Below are 7,572 nucleotides of genomic sequence, written 5' to 3' on the forward strand. Positions count from 1 at the left end.
AAAAATCCTACAATGTGATTTTCTGGATTTTTTTTTCTAATTTTGTCTGTCATAGTTGACGTGTACCTATGATGAAAATTACAGGCCTCTCTCATCTTTTTAAGTGGGAGAACTTGCACAATTGGTGGCTGACTAAATACTTTTTTTCCCCACTGTAAATATATACAACAAAAGACAAAAAAAACAAAAAACAGGCTATTTACCCGGACACACTACAGAGTACACGACCGCACTGCTACGCCATCTTGTATCTACATCTTTAAGAGCTTTGCACACCTGGCTTGTACAATATTTGCCCATTATTCTTTTAAAAAATCTTCAAGCTCTGTCAAATTGGTTGTTGAACATTGCTAGACAACATTTTCAAGTCTTGCCATATATGTTTTTAGCAGATTTAAGTCAAAACTGTAACTCAGCAACTCAGGAAATGTCACTGTCTTCTTGGTAAGCAAATCCATTGTAGATTTGGCGTTGTGTTTCAGGTTATTTTCCTGCTGAAAGGTGAATTCATCTCCCAGTGTCTGTTGGAAAGCAGACTGAACCAGGTTTTCCTCTAGAATTTTGCCTGTGCTTAGCTCCATTTCATTTATTTCTTATCCTGAAAAACTCCCCAGTCCTTAACAATTACAAGCATACCCACAACATGATGTAGCCACCACTATGCCTGAAAATATGGAGAGTGTTACTCAGTAATGTGTTGTATTGGATTTGCCCCAAACATAACACTTTGATTTCAGGACAAAAAGTTAATTGTTTTGTCACATTTTTTGCAGTATTACTTTAGTGCCTTGTTGCAAACAGGATGCGTGTTTTTGAATATTTTTTATTCTGTACAGCCTTTTCTTTTCACTCAATTGGGTTAGTATTGTGGCGTAACTACAATGTTGTTGATCCATCCTCAGTTTTCTCCTATCACAGCCATTAAACTCTAACTGTTTTAAAGTCTCCATTGGCCTCATGGTGAAATCCCTTCCTCTCCGGCAACTGATTGTTTTTTTGTTTTTTTTATCTACCATTGGAAAACCTCCCTGGTCTTTGTTGTTGAATCTGTGTTTGAAATTCACTGCTCGACTGAGGGACCTTACAGATAATTGTATGTGCGTGGTATGTAGATGTGGTAGTCATTCAAAAATCATGTTAACCACTATTATTGCACAAAGAGGGAGTCCATGCAACTTATTATGTGAGTTGTTAAGCACATTTTTACTCCTGAACTTATTTAGGCTTGCCATAACAAAGGTGTATACTTATTGACTCAAGACATTTCAGCTTTTCATTTAATAGATTTTGTAAACATTTTGAAAAACATGATTCCACTGTGACATTATGCACATTGTGTATAGACCAGTGAAAAAAATCCATCAATTTTAAATTCAGGCTGTAACACAACAAAAATTGGGGAAAAGTCAAGGAGTGTGAATACTTTCTGAAGGAAAGGCACAGTCAACTTAGTGTGTGTGAACTTCTGACCCACTGGAATTGTGATACAGTAAATTATAAGTGAAATAATCTGTCTGTAAACAATTAATGGAAAAATTACTTGTGTCATGCACAAAGTAGATATCCTAACCGACTTGCCAAAACTATAGTTTGTTAACAAGAAATGTGTGGAGTGGTTTAAAAACGAGTTTTAATGACTCCAACCTAAGTGTATGTAAACTTCCGACTTCAACTGTATATATACAGTGCATTCGGAAAGTATTCAGACTCCTTGACTTTTATCGACATTTTGTTAAGTTACAGCCTTATTTTAAAATGGATACCATTATTTTTGGTTCCTCGTCAATTTACACAAAAAAACCATAATGACAAAGCAAAAAAGGTTTTCAGAAATTAAAAACTACATCAAAACAGAAATACCTTATTTACATGAGACTCGAAATTGAGCTCAGGTGCATCCTGTTTCCATTGATCATCCTTGAGATGTTTCTACAACATGATCGGAGTCAACCTGTGGTACATTCAATTGATTAGACATGATTTGGAAAGGCACACACCTGTCTATATAAGGTCCTACAGTTGACAGTGCATGTCAGAGCAAAAACCAAGCCATGAGGTCGAAGGAATTGTCCGCAGAACTCCGAGACAGGATTGTGTCAAGGCACAGATCAAGGGAAAGGTACCAAAACATTTCTGACGCATTGAAGGTCCCCAAGAACACAGTGGCCTCCATCATTCTTAAATAGAAGAAGTTTGGAACTACCAAGACTCTTCCTAGAGCTGGCTGCCCGGCCAAACTGAGCAATCAGGGGAGAAGGGCCTTGGTCAGGGAGGTGACCAAGAACCCGATGGTCACTCTGACAGAGCTCTAGAGTTCCACTGTGGAGATGGGAGAACCTTTCAGAAGGTCAACCATCTGCAGCACCCCACCAATCAGGCCTTTATGGTAGAGTGGCCAGACGGAAGCCACTCCTCAGTAAAGACACATGACAGCCCGCTTGGAGTTTGCCAAAAGGCACCTAAAGGACTCTCAGACCATGAGAAACAAGATTCTCTGGTTTGATGAAACCAAGATGGAACTCTTTGGCCTGAATGCCAAGCGTCACGTCTTGAAGAAACCTGGCACCATCCCTACGGTGAAGCACGGTGGCGGCAGCATCATGCTGTGGGGATGGTTTTCAGCGGCAGGGACTGGGAGACTAGTCAGGATCGAGGGAAAGATGAAGGGAGCAAAGTACAGAGAGATCCTTGATGAAAACCTGCTCCCGAGCGTTCAGGACTTCAGACTTGGGCGAAGGTTCACCTTCCAACAAGACAACAACCCTAAGCACACAGCCAAGACAACGCAGGAGTGTCTTCGGGACAAGTCTCTGAATGTCCTTGAGTGGCCCAACTAGAACCCGGACTTGAACCCGACCTAATATCTCTGGAGAGACCTGAAAATACCTGTGCAGCGACGCTCCCCATCCAACCTGACAGAGCTTGAGAGGATCTGCAGAGAATAATGGGAGAAACTCCTTAAATACAGGTGTGCCAAGCTTGTAGCGTCATACCCAATGAAGACTTGGAGGATGTAATCGCTGCCAAAGTTGCTTCAACAAAGTACTGAGTATAGGGTCTGACTACTTATGTAGATGTAATTGTGATATTTCAGTGTTTTATTGTATTTCTTATTTGCAGAAAAAAAAATGTTTTTGCTTTGTCATTATGGGATATTGTGTGAGGGGAAAAAAATATTTCAGCAATTTTAGAATAAGGCTGTAACATAACAAAATGTGGAAAAAGTGAAGGGGTGTGAATACTTTCCGAATGCACTGTAAGGCATCTCCATAGACCCACATGTATCGCCTAGTAGTATTTGTTGTTTGTCGGTATGATTATTTTGGCATCAGTAGCCTCTGAAACATTTGAAAACTGGCCATTCGTCTAACACCACACTGGTTCCCTACACAAGCATATGTTGTCAGCCATACGTGCTAGTACTGTACATGGCTTGGATTTGGATGAAAATTTGAAGAAATCAAGAAACAAACATTCTGAGCCAGAGTTAGTAAAACAAATTCAACATTGTGCTTAATAGGTTGCCAGACTGAGACACTGGGCCACATTCATATACAGTATTTATCCCTGACAGAAGCTGTTCTTCTATCATAAAAGCTTGTTTGTCAAAGCCAGAGAGGTGAATAGATAATCATGGTAAATACCCCTTAATGCATGTCATTTCTGTGCTTATTATACAAAAAGTGTTTTCGAGTGCCAAACAGAGACATAGGACCACATTCATATATTTTCCTTCCAAATTTTGCAAATATGGGCAACTAAATACTTCAAGATTAACTTTGATGCCCCCTCTACACATCAAAAGAACAGAAATGTATACATAAAAGAATATCAACAGTGGGGAGAACAAGTATTTGATACACTGCCAATTTTGCAGGTTTTCCTACTTACAAAGCATGTAGAGGTCTGTAATTTTTATCATAGGTACACTTCAACTGTAAGAGACAGAATCTAAAAATAAAATCCAGAAAATCACATTGTATGATTTTTAAGTAATTCATTTCCATTTTATTGCATGACATAAGTATTTGATACATCAGAAAAGCAGAACTTAATATTTGGTACAGAAACCTTTGTTTGCAATTACAGAGATCACAATTACAGAGATCGTTTCCTGTAGGTCTTGACCAGGTTTGCATAAACTGCAGCAGGGATTTTGGCCCACTCCTCCATACAGACCTTCTCCAGATCCTTCAGGTTTCGGGGCTGTCGCTGGGCAATACGGACTTTCAACTCCCTCCAAAGATTTTCTATTGGGTTCAGGTCTGGAGACTGGCTAGGCCACTCCAGGACCTTGAGATGCTTCTTACGGAGCCACTCCTTAGTTGCCCTGGCTGTGTGTTTCGGGTCGTTGTCATGCTGGAAGACCCAGCCACGACCCATCTTCAATGCTCTTACTGAGGGAAGGAGGTTGTTGGCCAAGATCTCGCGATACATGTCCCCATCCATCCTCCCCTCAATACGGTGCAGTCGTCCTGTCCCCAAAGAATGATGTTTCCACCTCCATGCTTCACGGTTGGGGTGGTGTTCTTGGGGTTGTACTCATCCTTCTTCTTCCTTCAAACACAGCGAGTGGAGTTTAGACCAAAAAGCTATATTTTTGTCTCATCAGACCACATGACCTTCTCCCATTCCTCCTCTGGATCATCCAGATGGTCATTGGCAAACTTCAGACGGGCCTGGACATGCACTGGCTTGAGCAGGGGGACCTTGAGTGCGCTGCAGGATTTTAATCCATGACGGCGTTGTGTGTTACTAATGGTTTTCTTTGAGACTGTGGTCCCAGCTCTCTTCAGGTCATTGACCAGGTCCTGCCATGTAGTTCTGGGCTGATCCCTCACCTTCATCATGATCATTGATGCCCCACGAGGTGAGATCTTACATGGAGCCCCAGACCGAGGGTGATTGACCGTCATCTTGAACTTCTTCCATTTTCTAATAATTGTGCCAACAGTTGTTGCCTTCTCACCAAGCTGCTTGCCTATTGTCCTGTAGCCCAGCCCAGCCTTGTGCAGGTCTACAATTTTATCCCTGATGTCCTTACACAGCTCTCTGTTCTTGGCCATTGTGGAGAGGTTGGAGTCTGTTTGATTGAGTGTGTGGACAGGTGTCTTTCATACAGGTAACGAGTTCAAACAGGTGCAGTTAATACAGGTAATGAGTGGAGAACAGGAGGGCTTCTTAAAGAAAAACTAACAGGTCTGTGAGAGCCGGAATTCTTACTGGTTGGTAGGTGATCAAATACTTATGTCATGCAATAAAATGCAAATTAATTACTTAAAAATCATACAATGTGATTTTCTGGATTTTTGTTATAGATTCCGTCTCTCATAAAAATTTACAGACCTCTACCTGCTTTGTAAGTAGGAAAACCTGCAAAATCGGCAGTGTATCAAATACTTGTTCTTCCCACTGTATATGTGGATTATGAGGTCAGAAAACTTCCATTGACGACCATTCATTTTAAGGTAAAGAATTAAGACAGGATGTTCCCTCTCCAAATTATGCCAGAAAGGACAACCAAATATTACTAAAAGTAAGTTAGATGTTCTCCATACATAGAAAACCAATAAAATAGTTCATCCAAATACAAAAATGTGGATTGGTCAAGTTGATCAATTTGGCTATTTCAGACAAAATATGACTTCATTTCAAATGTATATACAGTTGAAGTCATAAGTTTACATACACTTAGGTTGGAGTCATTAAAACTCGTTTTTCAACCACTGCACAAATTTCTTGTTAACAAACTACAGTCGTTGTCAAAAGTTTTGAGAATGACACAAATACTAATTTTCACTAAGTCTGCTGCCTCAGTTTTGATGATGGCAATTTGCATATACGCCAGAATGTCATGAAGAGTGATCAGATGAATTGCAATTAATTGCAAAGTCCCTCTTTGCCATGAAAATGAACTTAATCCCCAAAAAACATTTCCACTGCATTTCAGCCCTGCCACAAAAGGACCAGCTGCCATCATGTCAGTGATTCTCTCGTTAACACAGGTGAGTGTTGATGAGGACAAGGCTGGACATTTACATTTACATTTAAGTTATTTAGCAGACGCTCTTAGCCAGAGTGACTTACAAATTAGTGCATTCAATTTAGGATAGCCAGTGGGACAACCACATCTTGATCACAGTAAATACACTTCTTCAAACAAGCAGCTGTGAGCAAAGTCAGTGCAATCAGGGACAACTACATCTCGATCACAATAAGTAAATTTCTTTAAACAAGTCAGTGCTAGCAGGGAAAATAAGTCAGGTGTTAGTTTAGACAAAAGACAGTGGTAGTAAAGGGGGGGGGGGGGGTAGAAGGATTACTATTATACTATTCCAGGTATTCCTTAAAGAGGTAGGGTTTCAAGTGTCTCCGGAAGGTGGTCAGTGACTCCGCTGTCCTGGCGTCGTGGGGGAGCTTGTTCCACCATTGGGGTGCCAGAGCAGCGAATAGCTTTGACTGGGCTGAGCGGGAACTGTGCTTCCGTAGAGGTAGGGGGGCTAGCAGGCCAGAGGTGGATGAACGTAGTGCCCTCGTTTGAACCTCTCTCAGAGATCACTCTGTCATGCTGATTGAGTTAGAATAACAGACTGGAAGCTTTAAAAGGAGGGTGGTGCTTGAAATCATTGTTCTTCCTCTGTTAACCGTGGTTACCTGCAAGAAAACACATGCCGTCATCATTGCTTTGCACAAAAAGGGCTTCACAGGCAAGGCTATTGATGCTAGTAAGATTGCACCTAAATCAACAATTTATCGGATCATCAAGAACTTCAAGGAGAGAGGTTCAATTGTTGTGAAGAAGGCGTCAGGGCGCCCAAGAAAGTTCAGCAAGCGCCAGGACCGTCTCCTAATGTTGATTCAGCTGCGGGAACGGGGCACCACCAGTGCAGAGCTTGCTCAGGAATGGCAGCAGGCACAGTGAGGCGAAGACTTTTGGAGGATGGCCTAGTGTCAAGAAGGGCAGCAAAGAAGCCACTTCTCTCCAGGAAAAATATCAGGGACAGACTGATATTCTGCAAAAGGTACAGGGATTGGACTGCTGAGGACTGGGGTAAAGTCATTTTCTCTGATGAATCCCCTTTCCGATTGTTTGCGGCATCCGGAATACACCTTGTCCGGAGATGACAAGGTGAGCGCTACCATCAGTCCTGTGTCATGCCAACAGTAAAGCATCCTGAGACCATTCATGTGTGGGGTTGCTTCTCAGCCAAGGGAGTGGGCTCACTCACAATTTTGCCTAAGAACACAGCCATGAATAAAGAATGGTACCAACACATCCTCCGAGAGTAACTTCTCCCAACCATCCAAGAACAGTTTGGTGACGACCAATGCCTTTTCCAACATGATGGAGCATCTTGCCATAAGGCAAAAGTGATAACTAAGTGGCACGGGGAACAAAACATCGACATTTTGGGTCCATGGCCAGGAAAATCCCCAGACCTTAATCCCATTGAGAACTTGTGGTCGATCCTCAAGAGGCGGGTGGACAAAGAAAACCCCACAAATTCTGACAAACTCCAAGCATTAATTATACAAGAATGGGCTGCCATCAGTCAGGATGTGGCCCAGAAG

Source organism: Coregonus clupeaformis, chromosome 15 (genome assembly GCF_020615455.1).
Source record: "Coregonus clupeaformis isolate EN_2021a chromosome 15, ASM2061545v1, whole genome shotgun sequence".
In the NCBI taxonomy this organism is placed as follows: domain Eukaryota; kingdom Metazoa; phylum Chordata; class Actinopteri; order Salmoniformes; family Salmonidae; genus Coregonus; species Coregonus clupeaformis.